The sequence below is a fragment of the Protopterus annectens genome, chromosome 6.part0, assembly GCF_019279795.1.
Source record: "Protopterus annectens isolate FY-2018-M chromosome 6.part0, PAN1.0, whole genome shotgun sequence".
NCBI lineage: Eukaryota > Metazoa > Chordata > Ceratodontiformes > Protopteridae > Protopterus > Protopterus annectens.
Genome location: NC_056737.1, coordinates 1923528721 through 1923553678, shown reverse-complemented (window position 1 = coordinate 1923553678; position 24958 = coordinate 1923528721). Strand labels below are relative to the sequence as shown.

At 42.7% G+C, this 24958-nt stretch overlaps 1 protein-coding gene across 1 annotated transcript in view; it reads left to right on the top strand.

The window, feature by feature from the left end:
* The window catches only part of LOC122804987 (unconventional myosin-X-like), a 2302513-nt gene that overhangs the window by 1110809 nt on the left and 1166746 nt on the right, over positions 1–24958 (top strand). The window lies entirely within an intron of this gene.

Sequence of the window (24958 nt, the reverse complement as noted above, 5' to 3'; positions counted from 1 at the left end):
ATACAGTTTTTGGTCCTGCCTCCTGAACCTAGTAAGCTTCTTTAAAAAGTGTATAGATGCTGTCTGTAGATAGTGGTCACTCTGTGCGCACTGTTTATATTGCTTTTGATACTTTTCTCCATAGGTTCGTAGGTAGGTACTAAGCTATCTTCCTGAGGGCATTTATAAGTCTAGCCAGTGTTTGTCTGCTTTTGCCGCCCCATTGATTAACTGAGCCTCTGTCAAGAAGAGACAATGAAGTGATCCCAGGGGTGTATTTTCTGTTACCCATCCACTCGTCAAGGTTTCTCTTGAAGTGTGTTAGTGAGGGGCTCTGCCTAATGTAGTTAGGAATTTTGTTCCAAAGCATGGGGAGTCTCTGTGACATGTATCTATCCCTCCAGCATATTCTATTTATTGTTGTGGCGAGGTTTAGCTCACTAGAGCGAGTGGCTCGCAGTGACTTGGATTTTTGTAGGTGGAGCATGTACATCAATTCTGAGTTGGACATGGCTTTGTAAGTCGGGCAGAGATCACCTCTGAGTAAGCGATATGTGACTGAGTACAGCTGGAGTTTTTCCAGTCGGGCTGCATAGGACATATGTTTGAGGCCAGTAATCCTCTTGCTGAGGTACTTTTGTGGTCTTTCCAGCTTTTGAAAGTGTCTTGTGAGGTACATCCCAAATGGGGCATTGTACTCTATGATGGGTCTGATGAGTGACGAGTAGAGGGGCACTATAACCTCTTTATTTCTAGATGCTAACCCTTTAGTAATTAGATTGGCTACATAGAAGGATTTCCTAACTACTGTGGCAATATGATTGCCAAAGGAGAAATAACTATCTGCCTGGGTCCCCAGATCTCTTATTACCCCTTGTGTATTAAGGGGGCTGCCACCTATGTGGTAATTTGTGGGTGTTTTGTTTTTCCCAAATGGGATGACTGTGCATTTTTTGGCATGTAGCTTGAGACCATGACTTTGACACCAGGTGTCCGTCTCAGTAAGGCCCTTTTGGAGAATGTCCATGTCAGCCGGAGAGTCATTTATGGCTCCCAGTTTGCAGTCATCGGTGAACTTGGTTTGCCATAGTCCTCCTGTGTTTGCCTCTACTTCTGAGAAATATATGCCGAACATTAGGGGTCCCAGGACCGAGCCTTGTGGGACACCACTTGTGACTGGTTTAGAGTCTGACCTGGAGCCCGCTATTCTTACCGTGCGAGTTCGGTCTGTAAGCCAGTTGGCAACCCATCTCATGACGTAGGGGTTTATGTTCAGGCTGGTGAGTTTTTCTATAATTCCCGAGTGGGGAATTATGTCAAATGTTTTGGATTCGCCCTTAAGCGAGTGGTGAACATTTAGTTCCCAATGGCTTTGTTAGAGTTCTGAGATGCTCCATACCTTGAGCCAGTAGTCAGGCTTAGGGCGAAGTTACCAGGGTGTTGTGGCCCCTTGTGGTAATATCCTTTGTGCACTCATGCACCAGGCTGGCGCTTAAGGAACTGTTAGGGTGTTTGTGGTTCTCATTCTGTAATGATACTTTCCCGCTCCATTTCCTTTCCTGGTAGGGTGTTTGACTGTATTTCCGGGCAGTTTTTCCGTTTGTGAGGGCATGGTGGGCACCAGTTCATGACTCTTTGAGGAGGGTTTAATTAGTGTGTTTGGTGCTATTTTGATAGTTCTGAGCCTCTGTGAGAGCCCTTGGCCTTGACTGCTTTGAAGGGGTTTCATTTTGGGGCATTTTTTTTGTTTGGCTTTGGGGTAGAGGGTAGTTGCACTTAGAGTGCTATCTCGTTGTGGAATTTTATCTCTATTTTTCTCATTTGCTTTGAGCATTTTGGGTCCAACTTATCTCTATAGGGATGAGTTTTGGTTTGCTTTTCCCGCTATTTCCTTTGTTTGTGCGTTTATGCGGGCCTCTTACTTTATCTTAGGGATGTGTTCTTTTGCATGCTTTTGAACTGAGTTTCGAGTTCTTTATGTTCGGTTAGACTGGTTTCCATTCGGGGTGAGTTTTTCATGACCGAAGGTGACCTTGTAGGGAGTGTTTCATGTTGGTTCCATGGTGAAATGTTTCACTCGGGGGTGTTTAACTGATCCTGACATTGAAGGTGAATCCGTATGAAACTTTCACCTGTGGTTTGGGTTGTTTTCACCTCTAGTGGAGGGGTTTTGTCTGCCAACAGTGAGGTTATCCGTTCGCAGGCGGTGTTGGTCTGACAGGTTTAAAATTTGCAGGCTAATTGGGATTCAGGTGTAGGATTGCAATTTCTGATCCCGGAGGGGGGTGTGTCCTGGGTTGAGTTATGATAGGAAAAAATCTTCAGATTTCGGTGTTCGTGGATTTGAGGTTGTAGGGGAGTCCGGGGTCTGGAACCTTGAGATTCGTACGCACTCTTGGGTTTTGATCTAGTTCTTGGAAGTGGTATGAGTTTACCCTTGCTGGAGCTGGTACCTTATATTTTTGGGTTTTCCCGTGTTTTTCTTTCAGTTCTTGAAAGCATTTTGAGATTTAGACTGCCTTGGTGCCTGTAGAACCTCAATTTCTTTGCGAGTGTTCTTCTCAATAAAGAAGTGAAGTAGAGTTTGTCATTGCAGTTGAAACCCATTAGTTGTTGTTCTTGGTAATTCCATTGAACTTTTAAAAGGCACAAGGGACGTATGTTTTGGTTTTATTCCCGATCCAGGCAATTTTATTGTGATGACAGTGAATAATAAATGCTTAAAGCCCTTATGCCTCGATTGGTTAAATTCCAAGCCAGGTCTGAAATTGCTTACAATGAATGTAATACTAGTTGACTATGATCTGTAGTTCCTTTTAATGAATATTAGAGATGGTTTTCCTGATGCTGATCTCAAAGTTTTGTACAAGTTGAATCATATCTCCGTTAATCCTTTCCCGAAAAGCCCCTCATGATTTCCCTTCAGTCATTGTAAAGCCTTCTATATCTTATGCAATTTTCGAAGAAGCTCAAGAGCAACCCATTGAAGCTTTCCATACACCTTGATACAGTATGGTTTATATCAGGCCTAAAATTTTTTAAAAGGCAAATTCTCAACCGTAAAGATATCCAATTCAACCTTCTGAAACACATTGCTTCCAACCATACTACTTAATAAATACCCTTAAAAATTTTCAAGATAAAATTAGTCCTCATTCCGTATTAGCAAACTGTCCTACATAAACCAATCAGTTTAAAATACGGAAAACTGATGCTCTGAGGATGAAATTTAACAGTTTTTCGAACCTGTCATTACAGAGTAACAAACTGTTATACTAAAGAAATTTTTCTTTGAGGTGAAATGCAAATTTAAGTTTCCAGGTCCTTGGATTTTGGGAACAATAATTTTCTATTGTGTCATGAAATTGATTTGGAAAGACAAATTAAGTTTTAAAGGGTAATTCTTCTTTGTTAAGCATTAGTAATTTATAGGAAATTGTTCTCTTTAAATGCTACATTTGAGAAGGATAATGAACTATGTATTTTTTAATGATTTGGACATTTAAATGTGTTAATTCCAGTACTGTATTACTACAACAATTTTAAATAACTACTGATTACCTTTATCTTTCAGTTAAAAATACTTTGTTATTTATGTGATTTGTCTTCCACTAGCTGACTAAATAAACCTTTTGTCTTCTAATAACTATTATTTACAAGAATATTATTCTAATTCATTCCCATGTACAAATACTCACTTTTTCATTTTCTTTTTATTCTTATATTACTCTAAGTACTTATTATATGAATTTATACTAACTTCCAAGTGTAAAAAATAAATTATAAAAATTTCTTTATGCTTGAGAAATTTAACCCCAGATATTAATGACATGAAACAATAATGACTTCAATGAAATTATAATATGTAAAAATGTTTAATTCACTTTTGAAACCACACAGTTCTTACCCTAATGGACAATACTAGTACTAGTCATCCATGAAAAATAAATATTGGTCTCAACCCCTGGACAAGAACAGCTGAGTTCTTCGTCCTTCGCTGACCATTTGTATAGTCTTTCCAGCGCCGATCAGAGGGATGCTGGGCGGTGGGTGGGAAAAATCAGCGGTTCACCAATGGTGGCCATCATTGGGTAACTTTTGCCTGGCCCGATAAGATGTCGAGGTGGGTCTGATTTTTGGAAAATACGTCTAATCCATCGTATACCTTGTTTTGGTTCCTGATCAGATTTTGCCGTGTGAGGTTTAAAAACGTATTTAAGGAGTTACTCAGGAGTATAATGGTTACCTTGAAAACCTGGTTCTCTCGTTGCCGTTTAAAAGGTAAAAAACGACTATTTGGGAACAGAGTCCAGGTGGTTTAAGGTCATTATAGGCCTGGCCGGCGTTCTGGTTTCCCCAGAAGTTTACAAACGGATTCCGGAGGATGACCGGCTGCCGGGGTTTTTTGAACTTTTCATATGCCGAAGGTGTCAGGCTCTCTTGTTCCCAAAAACTTTAAGTAGGCATTCCTTTAGGGGCAGTCCGGCGTCGGGCTTTAGCTAAGTACCGCGCTTAAAGGAGTTTGATAATCTTTGGTCAAAACTTCTGTAAAAGGGCCAGGAGGCCAGGGGGGTTCTACAGGGCTGTGCTTCCCTAATTTTAAGTAAGGAGACCCTTTTTTGATTTGAGGTATGCCTACCCTTTAGCTCAGTGGGAACTTATTTCAGGTTTTATAGGAATTTGTTTGGGAAGATTTGATTACTATGATTAGAGGTTCTATGGGCCCTCCTGATAAGAGGCCTAGAGTGGAACCAGAGTTTGACAGTTTTGAACAGGGTTCAGGGGCTTCTGAATCTTCTGCGGAAGATTTGCAGGAGTATCCTCATTATTCTGATTCTGATGTGGATGATGCCACTCCTTCGGCTTCTCCTCCTGAGGATTTTTCATTTTCAGAGACTCTGCATTCCATGAGGGAGCACTTTAAATGGGAAGGCCAGGATTACTCTGATTCAGGAAGAGGCTTAGGGAATTCTTGTTTTACCCCAGCATAGGCCCTTAGCTGTACCGCCTGTGTTGAATGTGGTGGAAGATGTGTTTGCAGAGGCTTCCCTGAACCCTGATTCTTTGCCTCCTGCTCCTGTTAAACCTGATAGGTACTATAGGGTGCCCGAAGCTCATAAGTATTTGTTTAAGAGTCCTAGGGCGGACCCAGAAACTGTTTCTCAGGGGCCTAAAGGTGTTAAGGCCTCTGTGGTTAAGAATCCTGTTCCCACTGACAAAGAGGCAAGGGCGTTAGATAGGTGGGGTAAGAAAGTGTATACTTCTTCCACTCTAGCCATGAGGCGTTAAATTGTCAGTTTCACATGCTGAAATATCAAAATTATCTCCTTTCACAATTGAAATCTAAGGTGGATGCTTTGGCGGAAGGTATTGATTGTAAAGACTTGCTGGATTTAGTTTATGTGTCTGAACAAGTGGGCAAGCATTCTTTGCAATGTGGTTTTGATGCTGTGCAGGCCTCCTCGAGGGTGGCTGCCACTAGTTCTGTTCTTCGCAGGCATGCCTGGTTGAGGGATCAAAATTTGGCTGAGCATGTTAAGACAAGGATTTTGGATGCTCCTTTACAGTCTGATGTGTTGTTTGGTTCGCCTGTGGAAGCAGTTTTGAAGAAAATGGAGGACAAAGCTAAGTCTATGCAAACTGTTAAAGATTTTTTGCAGGTACAGCCACCGGGTTTAGTAGAAATTGGCCTGCTAAGGGTGGACATATCCTGCTTATGATTCCCAGTCTAGGGGTAGGTCTAGACGTGGTAGGGGCAGGGCTCAAGGTTCTTTTAGGCCTAGAACAGGAGTTCACCTGCTCAGACTTCTGGTGAGGGCAGGGGTCAGTCCTTTCGTAAACAGACCCAATGACTTGCCTTTTCAACTGCCAGTAGATTCTTGTCTGGCAGCTCCTTTGGAAGGACAACTGTCTCTTTTCAAAGGAAATTGGGATTTAATTACTCAAGACAGGTGGGTGTTGGACATCATTCTACCAGTCCCTGTGTCAAAAAGGGGCCTAGGATTTTATTCTCGCATGTTCCTAGTACCAGAGATAACACGTGGAGACTGCTTTTGGATTTATCTCTCCTCAACACTTATCTGGACATTCCCAAGTTCGAGATGTTGACGTTACAACAGCTTTTACTCCTGCTGGGCAAAGATCACTGGATGGTAACTTTAGATCTCAAGGAAGCTTACCTTCATGTGCATATCAGGCTAAGTTACAGGAAGTATCTGCGGTTTCAAGCTGGAGATTCTCATTATCAGTTCTCTGCATTGCCCTTTGGCTTATCTACTGCCCAGAGTATTCACAAAGGTTCTGGCTCCAGTGATAGCTTACTTCAGGCTACAAGGACTTCAAATCTATCCTTATTTAGACGACTGCCTGATTCTGGCTCAAGAAAAGGAAGACCTTCTACAGCATCTGGAATATCTTATAGCAGTGCTAAGATGCCTAGGGTATTCTGTGAACGAAATAAAGTCCAGTCTAGTACCCTCTCAAGACATGTGCTTTCTGGGTGTGAGACTGAATACAGCAGCAGCCCAGATGGCCTTTTTAACCCCGGACAAACAAAAGAGTCTGTCACTTTACTTCCATCAACTATCTCATCAGTCCGTGCTGACTGCAGAGACAGTCCTTCCAGCATTAGGGTTCATGGCATCTTGTATTCTGGTGCTTCCCAATGCCAAACTGCATATGAGGAAGTTACAATGGTATCTCAAAAATGTATGGACACAGCACTGCCAGGATTTAGACACTGTCATTCAAATAATACCTTGCCTTCAAAGAGTATTTTTGTGGTGGGCTCAGGAATGTCACCTAAACAAGGGACTCTCTGTGACCCGGCCATAGGCGAGTCAGATTTTACCGACAGATGCCTCAGACATTGCTTGGGAAGCTCATCTAACTGTAAAGTGGATACAAGACAAGTGGCCTGCCAGACTACAGCATCTACATATCAACATAAAGGAGATGTTGGCAGTCCAGTTCGCATTTCTGGCTTTCAAGGAGTTACTTCTTCCAGGGCAGGTGTTGATTCTAACAGACAACACAACTGTCATGTGGTACTTCAACAAACAAGGGGGAACACATTCTTATCCTCTATGCAGGCATGCAATGATTTTATTGGAGACTGCGCCACGCTTTGCACCTAACTCTTCAGGCAAGGTTTCTGCCAGGAGCACAGAACTCCTTCGCAGATGTGTTAAGCAGACAAATCATGGATCCCCACAAGTGGAAACTGGATCTTCATGTATTTCAGAAATTGACAGTGTCATGGGGAACTCCAGACATAGATCTGTTCGCTTCTCCACTAAACCACCAGCTGCCACAGTTTTGCACAAAGGGGTTTCATCACACAGCTTGGAAAGTGGATGCTCTGTCTTTCAGTTGAACAAACCTTCATCTGTATGCCTTTCCACCTCTGCCTCTTCTTCCAAAGGTACTGTTAAAGGTCAGACAGGACAGGCCAAGGATGATTTTGATAGCTCCAGATTGGCCTCGGCAACACTGGTACCCTCTACCAGTCTGGTAAAGAAGCCTCCATGGCCTTAACCTTTGATTCCACATCTGTTATCCCAGCAGGACGGTCATCTGCTCAATGTCAAGCTTCACTCTCTTCCTCTGACAGCCTGGCATATTCTGTGTTGAAACACAGCAGGTCTCAACTTCCTCAACAAGTTTTAAATGTGATTATGGAAGCTAGAAGACCTAGTACGAGGAAAGTGTACGCAGCAAATGGAAGAGATTTTATTTTGGGGTAAAGCAAAGAATTTGGAGATTTCTGAGCCTAATTTGAGTATGGCTCTTCAATATCTTACTGAGTTACTGGACAAGGGTCTGTCCTTCTCTTCCATCAAGATTCATGCTGCAGCAATCTCAGCTCACTATGATTGTGACCCACCATTGTTTTCGCATCCCTTGTTCAAGCAGTTTCTTAGAGGGCTAAGAATATAAGACCCCACGTAGAGCTCCTACTCCTGCTTGGGATCTCAATTTTGTGTTGGAAAAACTTACTCTACAACCTTTTGAGCCTGCGGCTACTGCTGAATTGAAATATTTGTCATGGAAGACTGCTTTTTTGTTGGCTATTACTTCTGCAAGAAGGGTGTCTGAGTTGCAGGCCCTTATGGCAGTCGAGCCCTTTTGATTTTCCATAAGGATAGGGTATCATTACGTACTAATCCTTCCTTTATGCCTAAGGTGGTTTCTAGTGTGGCTTTAAACCAAACTATTCATTTGCCTACCTTTTATGCAGATCCCCAAAATAAAGGGGAAAAGATTTTGCATACTTTAGATGTACACAGGCAATTGCGTTATTACTTAAGCAGGACTAAGGATTTTAGGCAGTCTCAGCAGTTGTTTGTTTCTTTTGCTTTGAGTTCAGGGCAAGCCTGTGTCAAAACAAACTATTTCTAGGTGGATTGGCTTTTGCATTGCATTTTGTTATTCCCATCATGGCAAGGAGGTTCCAGCTGGGATTAGGCCTCATTCCACTAGGGCTACTGCCACTTCAACAGCATTTCTACGGGGGGTGGCAACTAAGGATATTTTGGAAGCAGCTACTTGGAGTTCAGTGCATACTTTCTCTAAGCATTATCACCTTCCTATCTACTCTAAGTCTAGGGCTGGTTTTGCCACAGCTGTTTTGCAAGGCATGTTGTCAGCTCCTGCTTCTTTATGATTTGCCAGCCTCCCTTACCTCTGCTTTGGGATTCTACCCAATAGTAAGGACTGCAGCAATGGAAGGCGAAGAACATAGTACAGTTTTGTACCTACCATAAATGTAGATGTTCGAGGATTCCATTGCTGCAGTCCAATTTACCTCCCTCCTTCCCTCTGTGTTTAGGGGTGGTTGTGTAGGTGATTTACCTGCTTATATTTTTGTATATATTGTTCATGTTTTGGTGCAGGTATTTTGGGCCTTGTCTTTTTAGGGTCTTCTGACATCTGGGGCAAGAAAAGACTGAGGATATGACGCCGGTCATGCGCATTAGTACCCTGACGTACTGACGTCAGTCTAATGCGCCCTGACCGGCCAGCCTTACTCTCTGGTATTCGGGCCGACTGGATGCGGACTATACCCAATAGTAAGGACTGCAGCAATGGAATCCTCGAACATCTACATTTATGGTAGGTACAAAACTGTACTTTTCCTCAGTTTGTCAGATTTTTGTTGCTTTCCAAAATAGGGATTAAGAGACATGCATAATTAACATGGTGCTGAATCCTGTAAATTGCCTATCTGAGCAATCTGACTAACAGTAGATGGACATTCTATTGAACAAGATTTGGCCATGCTTGGCCATGCTCTACTGAGCAAACAAGTCTAGCAAAGTTCACATTTCATTGCAAGGTTACATGAGTTACTTTGTGCAGTTCTGTTGTATGGGCATGTTTCTTTGAGTGAGGTATCAGAATACGTGTGTGTGTGTGTGTGTGTGTGTGTGTGTGTGTGTGATTGTGTCGTAATTCTTACAACACATTGATTCAACCATGGGAGAAGACATTCCCTTTCCACCAAAGGTGCAACAGAGGGCGGGGGAGGCTTTGATCCTACCCCCAAACAAATGTATTTCTTTCCATTTGGTGAAAGTAGCCTTTTTTCAGTTCAGCTATTTTTAATGCCAGTGAAGTATGGACTTGACTGTTGAATTCTGTGGACTGCTCTTTGGTTGATTCATTTTCATTCCTGCAATATGACAGTATCTCTTTAAGTATGTATAGACTGTCTGAATGGAACACACTCCAGGAGGGGAAAATTCAGGCTAAGCTATAAAGTCACTCAAGGATTGTGGACTCGTGATGCATATTGCTGCACTGGGAGTGTAACATGGTGGCACAGCCATGCGTGTTACTCCGAGCAATTGTTCTGTGGTATCTTTGTTTCTTGGTTCCAGCTATAGCACAAACCTCCATCCTACTAAACTGTCATGCAATGGTCTGTAGTCTCTAACAAAATCATTGCAGTCATTTCATGCAAGAGAGAAAGTGATGTTGAAAGACCAAAATGGTCCTAAATCTCTAAATTCTGCATGCCTAGTACATACTGTTTAAGACCCTATTCCAAAAACACAAATATCATAGATCAGGTTTCAAGCATGAATCTTTCTCTCTGATTCTGCAGTGTGTCCACTGAGAGTTATTATGGTCACACTTTTTTTTTTTTGCGTAATTTTAAATACTGTTAGAAATGACACAGGGCAATGTTTGACCGGGTGAATGTGGAACTAAAAGTTATCTGTAGAGTGAAATGTAAATCTGGCTTGCTGAATTTGTTGCATATACCTATGTGTGTATGTGTATACATACACATACACATGCACACACACAACCTGCATAATTTATTTATCCCAGGAATGCCTCCTATATCTATTCATTCTTTGTGCTGTATGGATCTTGTGTAGTACTTACATGTGTGATTTGCGATATTAAACAAATAATTTTGCAGAGCAGTACAGCAGGATGCCAGAGGACTAAATTTAAACATGCCAAACTTGAATAGTACCACTTTTACATCCAAAACTCCTTCTCAGTACAGTAGTTGTGCAGTTTTGAACAGTGAAGTATTTATGAATCCGCATCCATTGGTTACTATGCAAAGCCACTTGTATTGGCTTTGCATATTATGTAACCTTTCTGTGAATATCACCCCTTGTCTATTAATGTCAGCACTGTGTCTCATACATACAGTTTTAATTGCTGAGTTCTCTAGCTGAGCATAACCTGCTTTCAGTGGTGACTGGGGATAAAATCTCCAGCAAATTTTAATACAATGATGTGTATGCGGTAAATTGAAGTGAACTCTCTGCTGTAAATATGATAAAAGTCTGGTTATAGCAGATAAATTGCAGAAGACTTGTGATTACAGGAATAGACTTAAAAGGAAATGAACGACCATTTAATAACTAGTAGTTCTACAGCAATGAAATCTAACATAAGCAGATCACTTTATAACCTGTCCGATACTAAGTATGATTTAGGAACATTCAAGAGTTATGTCCCGCTTAGATGGACTAGTAAGTCCTAATACCACAGATGGGAGTGAATGAACATTGGCGAAAAAGAGAAAGGAGATGTAAAATGTAGAAAGGTGCAGTATGACTTGTGAAGTCAGATCAGCATTTGCTATTCCTAGACTTGGTGATATTCATAGCTGTGTACTAAGCTAATGGCCCTGGAGCCTTTACAAACCTAGCCCATAGGATTACCCTGGCATCATGCCACCCAACCTTAGTTCCCAGTGCCTCTGTCAAGTAGAGCCACTGGAGTGATCCCTGGGGTGAATTTTCTATTTCCCATCCACTCATCAAGATCTGTAGAGGGCCAGTGAGGTGCTCTGTTTGACATGTATGGGAAGTCTGTTCCATAGCATGGGCAGTATGTGGGTTATGAACCTGTCCCTCCAGCATGTTCTGTTGATTGTGGTAATGAGGTTGAGGTCTCTGGAGTGTGTGGTGCGGAGGGATTGGGATTTCTTTAGATGTAGCATTTCTAACAGAGTTGGGTCAGACATGCCTTTGTAAGTCGAGCAGAGATCGCCTCTAAGTAGGCGATATGAGACAGAGAATAGTTGGAGTTTTTTGAGTCTGTCCATATAGGACAAGTATTTAAGGCCGATGATCCTCTTTGTGTAGTACTTTTGGGGCCTCTCCAGTTGTTGCAGGTGTCTAGTAAGGTACATGCCAAATGGGGCATTGTACTCTATAATTGGGCTAATGAGGGAAGAGTAGACAGAGACAATGACCCTCTTTCTTCCTGGATTCAAAACCCTTAGTAATGAGATGTGCCACATAGAATGACTTTCTGACCCCAGTGGCAATGTGGTGGTCAAAAGAGAGGTTGCTGTCAACCTGTGTTCTCAGATCTCTTATAATGCCTTCTGTGTTGTGGACTACCATTGATGTGGTAATTCATGGGAACTGGGTTTTTCTCAAAGGGGATGACTACACATTTTTTGGCATTGAGCTTAAGGCCATGCTTCTGACAACAGTCGTTGGTCTCAGTGAGGCCTTTCTGTAGGATGTCAGCATCACTTGGGGAGTTAATAATAGCTTCCAACTTGCAATCGTCTGCGAACTTTGTTAGCCAGAGTCCCTTTGTGTTGGCCTGGACTTCAGAGAAGTAAATACCAAACAGGAGAGGACCCAGGACCGAACCCTGTGGGACTCCACTCGTGACTGGTTGGCAGTCTGACTTGGAGTCAGCTACTTTCATACTGTGGGTTCTATCTGTGAACCAGTTTGCAGCCCACCTAGTGATATAGAGGTTGATGCCTAGCTTAGTGAGTTTTTCTATGATTCCTGAGTGGGGAAAAGTATCAAAGGGCTTGGCCAGATCAAGGTAGGCTGTATGACTTGCCTTGCCTTCATCCACAGCTCTGGTGACTGACTCAAAGAAGTCGACCAGGTTGAGCACGCATGATCTATCCTTCACAAAACCAAACTGTCTTGGGTCCAGAGTTTGGAGATTCCCTATATCCTTGTTTATTAGGTCCATGATGGTGCATTTCATAGCTTTGCATATCAGACTCAGGCTAGTAGGGCAATAGTTCCCAGGGTCTGTAGTCACGCCTCCTTTGTGGAGAGGGATGACAGTAGCAGTGCGCCATGCGGTAGGGACAAAGCCTGAGGTGAGGCTTTGATTGAACATGGCACGCAGGTGAGGTTCCAGTTCGTTCTGCAGTTCATGTAGAACACAGCCAGGGATATTGTCAGGTCCCATAGAAGCTGTATTCTTGGCCTTGGACAGTACTGTGCAGAAGTAATTCTGGGTGCCTGGCAGTCTACTGGTATTGTGATTGGTCCTTTGGTGGGGAGAGAGGCATAAAGCTGGCACTGAATCTGTCAGCCAGTATATTGGCAATATCTGTTGGCTCAGTATAGGAGGTACCATTGTGTAGTAGCCAAGAGCAAATCTGGGTATTGCCACGGAGATTCTTTACATAACTATAGAAGGTGTTGTGGTTCTCTTTACTATCTGCTGCAATTCTGTTTTCATAGCTAGCTTTAGAGGATTTGATGAGGGATCTCAACTTTTTGTTTAGGCTGATAAGGGAGTTTTTCCAGTCTTGGGACTTTACCTTATTCTGCATCAGTTTCCTCCTCCCGTTGTAAAGTTTGTGGCAGGGGACCACCAGATTGGCTTTTTTTTTTGGAGGAGAGTGTCTTGGTTCTACTGGATATGGTGAGATCCATGCATTTGTGTACGTGTTTGTACAGTGCATTGGTGTACGATTCGGTGGTCATGCAACTATTCTCCATTTGCATGGGTGCCGTGAAGTTAGCCACCTGTTTTTAGGAGCCCAACGTTATCTTTAGAGAAGTTTTTCATGGTGGTTACCTTTGCAGGGGGAGGGGGCGGGTTGAAGGGATGCAGATTTCCAAGGTGATTTGTTTGTGGTTGGCTCTAACCAGGGAGGAGTTGACTATTGGTGTAGAGCAATGGTTGCCCATGTTAGTAATGACCAGGTCAAGGATGTTGTTACCTCTAGCGGGGGCAAGATCGAGCTGGTCCAGGGCATTCGAATTGATGAATTCCAGGAAACGGGCAAGTGTATTGGTACATGAGTAGTTTTCCCAGTTAATGAAGGGGTAGTTGAAGCCACCCAGTATGAGAGTTAGGTTGGACCCTAATATTCTCCAGTGTGCTTAGTAACATAGAGTGCAAGTTTTGGGACATGGTTGGGGACCTATAGCAGATTACGACCTGAATCGCTGTCTTGCCCAATGTTAGCTGCACCTGAAGTATCTCTGATGCATTATGTTGGGCTACCAGTCTGGAGGTGTGTGCATCCTTTATGAATATGGAAGCGCCACCGGCTTTGGAGCTTCGGTCCAAGTTATGGGGCCGAAAGGTGTGGAATGAGTTATAGCCTGGTAGTGCAGGGGTGCTTTCTGCTGCCTTGAACCAGGTCTCTGTTACAGAACAAATGTTGATGTTCTACATTTTAAGGAGTGCTTTGAGTGAGTACATTTTGAGATTTAGACTTCTATTCTTTGAAAAAATTAATATTCGTGGGCACATGAATTATTTCAGTTTGCTAAGTCTTCCCCAAGATACCTAATTATGTACAGGGCATCTGATACTGGCAGACCTGTTATGGTGTAAAATAGGAATGTGCTCTTCTTTGTTGTAGTTTCCTGTAATTTTTCAGAGTTGTTATAAATTTTCAGATATTCATGAAAAATAAGTGATGCTAGAAATATGTAAGAGCTACTGTTTGAAGTAACGTGGAATGAAAATTAACAAGTGGAGGTATTGATCGGAGTAGGCTGTATGACAGTGATTTCCAGATGATTGTGTACACCTCTAGTAAGAGTTCTAGAATTAGTGGCATGGACAACCCAGGAAGTCAGGGAAATTAATAATGGAGAGATACAGCCCTAAATCTAGTTAATAGGAAAGGGGTAAATGTTGTTTAGGTTGCTTTTGTTATTTTCTGAATTGAAATAGCTAGATAACAGCAAAGGCTGTGAGAACACTTTTCCTGTCTTTAGCTTTATTTCTATGTATGCAGTAATCACGTAGAGATGATCTGAAACTAGTTTGTATGTGTGCGTCACTAGCGTATCATACTGCAGGAATGTAAACTCTTAGCCTGGAGCTTTGCTGCCTGGGAATGGATCTGACTGCAGAGGTGCCATCTTTCTTCTTAAAAAAAAAAAAAAAAAAAACTACAGTCAAGGATTGAAAGCCTTTGCTAACATATCTGTGCCCTCACCTTTGACAACTGTTATCTGTACATGCACAACATAGGTAGGCAGGAACCATCTGCTGTTTACTACCGAGTTTTTAGTAATCGCAAAGGCAATTAAAAGATTCAGTAACTCTAGGAATGTGATGTGTTATTGCCTGAAGAAGCAAATCACTATAGTACAAATGTATGCAGGAACATACAGAAACAACAGTTTAAACAGAAACTAGGAAACTAAACAAAAGAGGTAATGTAAAAGGCAGTGAAGAAGCATGTAACAGAAACTTGTGCTCTGTTTAGTAATATGATTGTTGATAATAGGTCTTCATTTTTTTCTCATTTTGAACTTTCTTTTTGTGGCTGCTAATGGCTAAATGTGGACTGTTGTAACACAGGGAAGATTACAGATGTGATTATTTTGTTTTTGCAATTTAATGATAGGCGACACAATAGTGCAGCAGTTGCTAATGCTCTTTAACTACTCTTGGTTCTCTGGTTTGATGCTTGGCAGGGGTGCCTTCTGTTTGAAGTTGTCTTATTAGCATGGGTTTATGATAGTTTGTGATTTCTTTCTGAATTTCAAACACCTATTTGCAGGAAGATTGGTGATGCTAAAGTGGACCTAGTTGACCATGTGAGATTGGATGATGTATAATATGGACCTGAGATGTATGTATAATATGGACCTGAGATGGATAGTTCTATATGAGTCTTGTTCCTGCCTTACATCCATTACCTGGTGGGCTAATCAATTATTTCCATCATGCCCTGAATTGGCTGTTAAAGGGATTAATAGAAAATTGATAGACTGGTAGACTAAATGACAATAGAGGTTTAATACTATTGTAACACAGAGCTGATCAGCAATGTTACCATAAATATAGACATAGTGTTTCTTTGTATATTTATTGAAATTCTGTTTGCTGTTTTATTTACCTTGTGTTTTCCTTGTCCTAGATGGACCCGTTTCCTTACTGAGTCATTTCTAGAGATGGTCTTGACTTTAATGTGTTCTGACCCAATTCATAAATTAATAAATAGAGCTGGAGAAAATGATCATCATCCCCTTACCATCCCATTTATTCCCGATCATTCTAGGGTCAGCCAGGAAGAGCCATTATTAAGGCAGCCATTAGGGATGGTTTGGGTTTTTTTAAAGCCCTACACCTTCCACACTTGCCCAGCAACACCGATGGATGGATCACGAGGGGTGGTGCAGTGCAGATGCATACTTCATTTCCGCAAGAGATATTATCAGCATTATGCTCTGCCACCGACAAGAAAAAAAAATGCATGGTAGTTTCCTCCGTCTCCACCAAGAAAATCCAACCCTATGCATGTAGCCCTGGGCAGTCACATTCCCTTCCCCTTGGGATGGGCACTGTGAAACACTGAGGGGATGGCCAGCCCAGCCAGATAGACTTTTGTAAATAATTCTCTCTCATTGTATATATTAATGTGATCCACAGGCTGGCTTCACAAATGTAAGAAAACTGGGTTATGTGCTAAGCTTCAGAAATGTAACCATAGTGCACCCTGCTGGAAGAAAGCTGATAAGTAAAGAATTTACAACTGTGTGTAATCTCAAGCTCAGAGACATGATGTCTGGGCCAGGAAATTCTTTCTATTGTTCTAAGATAGAGATAATTACTAGGTTTCACATGAAAGATATAACACCAACAACAAACTGATGAAAACGACAGACTGTAGACCGGACTGTCAGCAGTTAAATAAATGCATACAAATCAATGCACCAAGCAAAGTAAAAAAAAAAAACTCATGCGAGTCATGTAAAGTGTCTTTCATTGCTGTGGCTTCCTGGCAGGTGCAAATTACCAAAAGAAATGTTAAATTTTGAGTTCTGTTAGCCTGGGAAATCAGAGAAGTGACAAGAATGATGTAATCTGAAATGACTCCGCAGTAATATGTATTATCAATTGAAGGGCCATCTCAGAAAGAAAGTATAGCATTTTGTATTTGTCTCTCAACCTGAACACATCAGCTCACCAGTACTTGCTTTGCTCTATAAGTAAGATCTTAGAACATAGTTTCTCTTAGCGACAGATAGGAATTTAGCCAGATTAGAATAGATGTTTCTATATTTATGTGAGACTGTCCTACAATATTGTTTTAAAGTATTTTCCTGTGATTTCTGAACTTTCTGAACTCTGTCATTGTGTTGAATTGATGAATATTGTCTTGTTTTTATTATTTATTAAATATTTTCAACCTTTTAACAGTGGTTGTTTTGTGTAGAGATATTTAAGCTCTTACAGTACTTGCATGCATTTGGTGATACTGTATAAGCCACTCCTAAGTAGTCTTCAGGTCTTAGTCGCACTTACCAGTTGGATAATAACATTGCACAGTAGAATTGGATACCCTTTGGTAAGGGCCTTTAAAGTAGCTGATAGTAGTGGTTGGTGGCAGTCTGCACTACCTTATAGTCTGGGTAGAAGGAGGCATAGCTAGTGAACCTGTGCCAGCCTTTCACAGGAGTGTCTGTGTGTTTGTATATAAATCAAATCTCTAAGTGTGTGTCAGCTACTTGGGCAGAGACACAAAGCACTGGTTGGACAGAGAGGGTGCTGGAGGCTTTGGCTTTACCACTTGGCTGAGATCTGAACCCTGTAGCTGTGCCAGTGGGGTGTCTTATTGGGGATCTGGAGAGAAAGGGAGAAACCAGCCCCAGACTGACTGTGATCTCTGTGTACTCTTAAAGGCAATTGTACTTTAACATGTGTGTACCTGTTATCCTCCCAATGTGGACTCCCCTCACTGATGCTAGTGGTGAGGATTGAGGCTCCTTGATTACTGGGCCAGTGCATAGGTGTTGCATATTAATTGTTTGGCAGTGGTGGGATATCCACATCAAATATTAATTGATAGTGGCGAGTTAGCCACGTCACATACTAATTGGCTTGTAGTGGTGTGGATAGTGAATTCCTGTAGCTTGTGTACAGTGATCACTGAAGGTATTTTTGTACTCTAATTCAGCCATGCAGTGAACACTCAAGCGTTCAGATCACAATTGTTTTATTTATTTTGTTAGCTTAGTTAGTCAGGGAGAGCAAGCAAGTATGGAAAGCTGACAAGGAGCCATTTGGCTGAGATGTGCCAGGCTAAAGGACTGGTGCATGGAAACTTGACTAAGGCAGGCATCATTGCAGCTTTGGTCACAGCTGCATCTGAGAATAGCAACTAGGAAGATGATCAGACTGGCTGTGGAGATGTACAACACTCAGAGAATGGACAGCTCAACTTTTCTACAGAGGATTTAAAAATCCATCTGGAGTTAGAGACTTGGGTTGGAGGCCAAACATTTGGAAGTGGAAGCAGCAGAGTGACTGAGGAAAATGAGAAACTGTGATGTCTTCAAGCTGAGGGGAATGAGAAGAAACTGCTATGCCTGGAAGCTAAGGAGAAGGAGAGGCAGAGGCAGCATAAAAAGGGGATGCTGACTTTTCGCCAGTCATGGAGGTACTAGGGAAGGGAGTAATCGGACCCCAGAAGCACAAAAGGTCAGTACGATTTTTCCACAATTTACAAAGGGAGATAATTTTTAAAGTTTCATATGAGATAATTTTTAAAGTTTCATATGTTTGAGAGGGAATGTAAACAGTATAATGTTGACCAAAGGTACTGTGTACGGTTCCTGACCCCCTTACTCCATGGTAAAACTGTAACTATATTGTCCAAAACTGTCTGACAGTGATTTCTTAAATTATAATGCTGTAAAGAATTGTTTGCTAGTATTTTTTAAGCTAACACCTGAAGCTTATTGGAAAACGTTTTGTGAGCGTAGAAGCAAGGCAGATGAAAGTGTGTGGCATATGTTGCTGAACTAAGCACTTATTTTCATAGGTGGGTGAGTGGATGTCAGGTCACCACTTTTGAAGGGCTGGCAGACCTTTTGGTGAGAGAACAAGTCCTTAGCACTTTGCCTGAGGACATTAGGATCTGGTTAGCTGGTAGACAATGCTCTACTGCGGATGAGTTGGGGAAGGAGGGAGACCTATACCTAGCAAGCAGGGCATCCTTGCACAAGAAAGGGACCCCTAGTACTGCTTATGGGTCTAAGGGAACCCATGGTGGGCAGCCCAGACTGCCCCAACAGAATCTGCCAGTAGCAGGGGAAGCCACTAGTCCAGGTACACATCCAGGACCTAGGGTTAAATGTTTTGAATGCAACCAGTGGGGTCATGTAGTATATAGATGTCCATGGAGGCAAGGTGGGGAACAAAAGGTGAGAGAGCCAGTAAGTGGGAATGACAAAATGCCAATAGTAGATTGTCTTGAGACAACAGGGGTACCAAACTACCATCATGCAGATGTCCTAACAGGGAAGTATTTTGATAATGCAGTACCATGTGCTCATGCAGTTACACACAGTCAGGCTTGGAGACCAGCATGTGGGTCTGATAGCCTGGGGGGACCCAAACAGACTGCACACTTGCAGCCGGGACTGGTGAGGTGGTTACTTCAGGGAGGGAGCTACCCTGTAGCAGTGAGACTGAAGGTGAGCCACAGCTGCTTGTGGGTACTGATGTTCCCTTGGACAGAGTGACTGCAAAGTTAGAGGTGAGTAGTAGTACCCAGGCTGACAGTGAGGCACTGCTGTCAGAGGATACCAGATTTCCTGTGGAAGGGTTACAAAGAGAGAGTTGGGACAGGCTCAGCTGTCAGACCCTACATTTCAAGGCCCGAGACAGGTAGCTAATGAGGCACCTGATTTTCAAGGCAGGAGTCAAGGTGAAAGCTCCTTTGATGCCTTTGCCTGTGATTGAGGAACCATTTTAGATGGTAGCTATAGATATTGTGGGGCCTCTGAGTACCCCAAGTTCCACATGGAAAACATATACCCCAGTTATAGCAGATTATGATACAAGATACCCTGAGGCAGTGACTTTGTCCTCCATTGAGGTGGAAAAGGTGGTAAATGGTTTGTTACAGATTTTCGGTAGGATAGGTTTCCCAGAAGAAATACTGACTGACAGAGGTGCCACTTTCATGTCAGACCTGCTGGCTTGTCTATGGAAGTGCTGTGGGGTGAAGCACCTAAAGACCACCCCCTACCATCCCCAGACTAATGGGCTTGTTGAGAGGTTAAATTCTACCCTAAGTCCATGCTACGGGCATTTGCAGACCAGTTTAAGAGGGAGTGGGACAAATATTTACCCTATCTGTTTTTTGCTTACAGAGAGGTTCCCCAGGAATTGACATGTTTTTCACCCTTTGAGTTTCTGTATGGGCATAGGGTGAGGGGGTCTCTAGACTTAATTCATCATGAGTGGGAGGGTGAGTGTAAATCTCACCAGGAGTCTGTTGTGGCATATATCCTAAACCTCAGGACAAGGCTCAGGGAACTCATGGGCTTGGCCCAGGAGAATCTGGCAGAAGCCCAACAGCAGAAAAAGGTCTGGTATGGTAGGAATGCTCGAGCTAGAGAGTATGCTGTAGGGCAGCAGGTAATGGCTCTTATTCCTGTCAGACATAACAAGCTGCAGGCAGCCTGGGAGGGGACCCTACAAGGTGGTAAGGAAGATCAGTGATGTTAACTACATGGCAGAACTGTTAGGCAGGAGGCAGGGGCACAGATTGTACCATGTTAACATGATGGAACCTTACCATGATAGGGAGGCACTTGTGCTGAGTATTTGCAGTGGATTGCAGGAGGAGTCTGAGGGAGATCTGGTGACTGATCTCCTCAGTGAGGTATAGACTGACACTTCAGTGGAAGGGGTAGCAATGTCCCAGCAGCTATCTCCTACCCAGGTTGGAGAAATCCTAGCAGTGTTACAGGAGTTTGGAGATATGTTCACTGGGAAACCAGGGTGCACACAGCTGGTGTGGCACCAGGTGGATACAGGACCCCAAAGGCCTATTAGGCAGGCAGCCTTACAGGGTGCCTGAGAGACTCAAACAGACTCTGAGGGAGGAGATACAGGAAATCTTGAAACTAGGGGTAATTCAGGAGTCCAACAGTCCCTGGGCCTTCCCAGTGGTGCTGGTGTCAAAGAAGGATGGCAGCACCAGGTTCTGTGTGGACTACAGGAAATTGAATAATCACACAGAGTCAGATGCTTACCCCATGCTTAGGACAGATGAAGCCCTTGAGCAGCTGGATGGGATTAAGTGTCTTACCATCACTGATCTTACCAAGGGTTACTGGCAGGTGCCCTTAACTGCCAGTGCTAGAGAGAGAGGTCAGTCTTTGTGACTCCTTTTGGCTTGTATGAATTCACAAAGATGCCCTTTGGAATGAAAAATGCACCAGTGTCTTTCCAGCGGCTGGTAGGTCATATCCTACCAGGAACAGGAGGGTTTGCCCTTGCTTACCTAGATGAAATTGCCATCTTCAGCCACTCCTGGCAAGAGCACCTTCAGCATGTCAGGGAGGTGCTAGGCAGACTACAGAGGGCAGGGTTGACCATTAAGCCCAGCAAATGTCAAGTGGGTATGGCAGAGGTCTACCTGGGACATAGAGTGGGGAGTGGTAAGATTAGGCCAGAACCTGCCAAAGTGGAAGCCATTCAGGCATGGCCTGCACCTGTTGGCAAAAACCAGGTGAGGGCATTTTTAGGAACATCAGGGTACTACAGAAAGTTTGTCCCCAGTTATAGTACCATAGCTGCTCCCCTCACAGACCTGACAAGGAAAAACAGGCCAGATAAGGTAGTGTGGACTACAGCATATGAGCAGGGATTCCAGAAGCTTAAAGAAGCTTTGGGAGGAACCCCGTGTTAGCCAGTCCAGATTACAGCAAAGAATTTGTTGTGCAGGTGGGTGCTTCAATCCATGGGGTGGGGGCTGTACTTAGCCAGATTTCTTCAGAGAGAGAGCAGCACCCAGTGGTTTGTCTCAGTCATAGGCTCCAACCCAGGGAGGAATGCTATGCTGGTGTCGAAAAGGAATGTATAGCCATAGTGTGGGTACTGCAGAAACTTCAGCCTTATCTGTATGCAAGGAAATTCACTGAAGTTACAGATCAAAATCCCCTAACATGGTTACATCGAGCCAGCCAACAAAATGCCAAGTTGCTAACACGGAGCCTAGGGTTGCAAGCATATATGTCAGTGCAGCACTGCAGTGGGGTTAGCAACATCAATGGAGATGGACGCTCAAGACAGGGAATGGGGTAAGGTATACCCAGATAGACTCAACCCTTTCAAGCAACGATTCTCAAGGGACCCTTGAAAAACTAGCTTGAGTTCTCGGGGGGGGGGGTGAAAAACTGAGGGGCTCGAAGAAAGGTGATAAGTAAATAACTTGCAACTGTGTGTGATCTCAAGCTCGGGGACTGATGTCTGGGCCAGGAAATTCTTTCTGTTGTTCTAAGACAGAGATAATTACTAGGTTCCACATGTAAAGTATCTTTTATTGCTGTGACTTTCTGGCAGGTGCAGATTACAAAAATAAATGTTAAATTTTGAGTTCTCTTAGTCTGGGAAATAAATCAGAGAAATGATAAGAATCATGTAATCTGAAGTGACTCAGCAGTAATGTGCATTATCAATTTAAGGTCTATCTCAGAAAATAAGTATAGCATTTTGTGTTTGTGTCTGAACCTAAACATGTCAGCTCCCCAACACTTGCTTTGCTCTGCAAGTAGGATCTTAGAACATAGTTTCTCTGAGACAGATAGGAATATAGCCAGATTAGAGTAGATGTTTTCTATATTTATGTGAGACTATCCTACAATATTGTTTTAAATTATTTTCCTGTGATTTCTGAACTCTCTATCATTGTGTTGAATTGATGAGTATTAGTTTGTGTTTTTATTATTTATTATTAAATATATTAAACCTTTTAACCGTGCTGTTTTGTGTAGAGATATATAAGCTCTTAAAGTACTTGTATGTATTTGGTGATACTGTATAAGCCACTCCTAAATAGCCTTCAAGTCTTAGTCACACTTATAAATTGGATAATAATAACATTGCACAGTAGAATTGGACACCCTTTGGTAAGGGCCTTTATAGTAGCCGATAGTAGTGGTTGGTGACTGTCGGTACTACCTTATAGTCTGGGCAGAAGGAGACATAGCTAGTGAACCTGTGCCATCCTTCCCCAGGAGTGCCTGTGTGTTTGTATATAAATCAAATCTCAAAGTGTATGTCAGCTACTTGGGCAGGGACATGAAGCACTGGTTGGACAGAGAGGGTGCTGGAGGTTTTAGCTTGACCACTCTGCGGAGATCTCAACCCTATAACTGTGCCAGTGGGGAGTCTTATTGGGGATCTGGAGAGAAAGGGAGAAACCAGCCCCAGACTGACTATGATCTCTGTGTGCTCTTAAGGGAAATTATACTTTACTGTGTGTGTACTTGTTATCTTCCCAATGTGGATGCCCCTCACTGGTGCTAGTGGTGATTATTGAGGCTGCATGATTATTGGACCAGTGCACGGGGATCAGAAGCACATCTAGCCTTCTCACCTGTACTGTCAAGCTGTTGAACTGGTAAACATGAGTCAACTGGACTATGATCAGGCTACTGTGCCTTTATGGTACTGACATAGGCCAATTCTTGAAAATCTTTGGCAAAATCTCAAGATGCAATGACAGAGTAGCTTTCATGTTGTACAGGTGCCTAAATCCTTAAAAAAAATCTTAGTACAATTTTTGCTTGTCTTCTTCATTTCACTTAGGCTCATTACCAACCTGCCCCAATACTCTGACATGTTTAATTCATTGTAATTTTTTGCTTAGAGTTTCTCTCAAAGAAAAGTCACACTTCTTTGTCTGCAGTTAGGGACAACTGCTCTGTTTTTCGAAGTGCCACAGTAGTGGTCTGACCCTACACTGCTGTACTCTCTTTAGTACAAGTCTTTACTCTTGGTTTATTTGGAAAGATGTCTTGAAACATTTCCTCTAATGATGACCTTTGTATTGATAACTGCTGCAGTAGGCTTAGCTATATGGATTATATCCTGCCACGGATATAACAGCCGGCTAGTTTCCAAAGCTTCAAGACACTGTCTATACACCCAAACTATCAAGCACCTCAAGGTGAGCTGACCAAAAGACAATTTTGGGTGGAAAGTCCTTCAGAGCTTTCTTGATGCTGTACAGTATGCTCCAATGAGGCTTTCTAGGATCGACTTTCGGCTTGTGCTTTCCTTTGCTTGGCAGATAAGTTCCCTTTGGGAGATAAAACTTCAATTTTCCAATATTTACTGATGTTTAATCAGGAAAGTTATTTTAATGCTAGAAATGTTGTGTTTTAATGGACTGTGTCATGACTTTTAAACAGAGTTACTGTTTTCTTCTGTCAATTTTAAAGTAGTATAAACCAACTGATAATATTTTCTGTGGAGAAATTGTTTAATTTTCCATTGTGCTTTCTGTCAAAAAAGTAACTTCTGTGGTTTAGTAGTTTTATGGTATTTCCTGCTTGTCTTCCCCAGGAAAGAGGCACTATTTTCTGCTTGACCATGAAACACATTGTTGGTCCCATGTTCAGTCCTTCTTCCAGCCAAAAAAAAAAAAAAAGCTAAGCAAACAGGCTAGCGATTTGCCTCAGCTGCAGGTGGGTGGCTCTGCTGTGGCCATTTGTTATACCTTAGACTACTCCTATTTTACCTTGAATCCCTTTGGTATAGCACCTACAAGCCTCTATGGACCCCGCAGCTGTTGGAGTCCTCATAGTGGGCAAGGCACTGCTCTTGTCAGTCCTGGGAGATGGAACAGGGAAGGTTTCCCTGTTATGTCAGAATGTCCGTCCCTGGGGAAACAGCGGTTGGTGTTAGTAACACAGCTGACCCCATTTTTCCTGTGAAAAAGAAACAAAAAAACATGCATCTTCTCCCTCTCAAGTTTTTTGGAGAGGAGTAGTTTATTGGTGCTGGTTCGGAGGGGGGTGGGGGTTTGGCTGTTGATCCTTCCAGTAGAGTAGTGCCTGGTTAAAAAAAAAAAAAAAAAAAAAAAAAAAAAAAGCCTCTTTTCCTGAAGAGACTCAAGATTCTGAATTCAAACAGGAAGATGCAGGGACACATTCAGAGCTTTAATCCTAAGAGTTCTGATTTATACTCAGGAAAGCTCTGTTTATGATTCTTAATGTGGGGGGGGGGGTCTCTTTCTCTTAGGCTATTTCTGGGCAGTGTTCTGTTTTCAGTGAGAACACTGAGGTTTCTCAGTCCCTCAAAGTACTATAAGTTGTTATGAAAGGATTTCCAGAACCTATACCCATTCCTCCTGTTCTGTCTGCTTTAGAGGATGTGTGTCTTACTGAATGCCGTTTTTCTGATAGTCTGCCAGCTGACCCTAAAAAGGTAGATAGGATGTATAAAGTCCCTCAGTCTT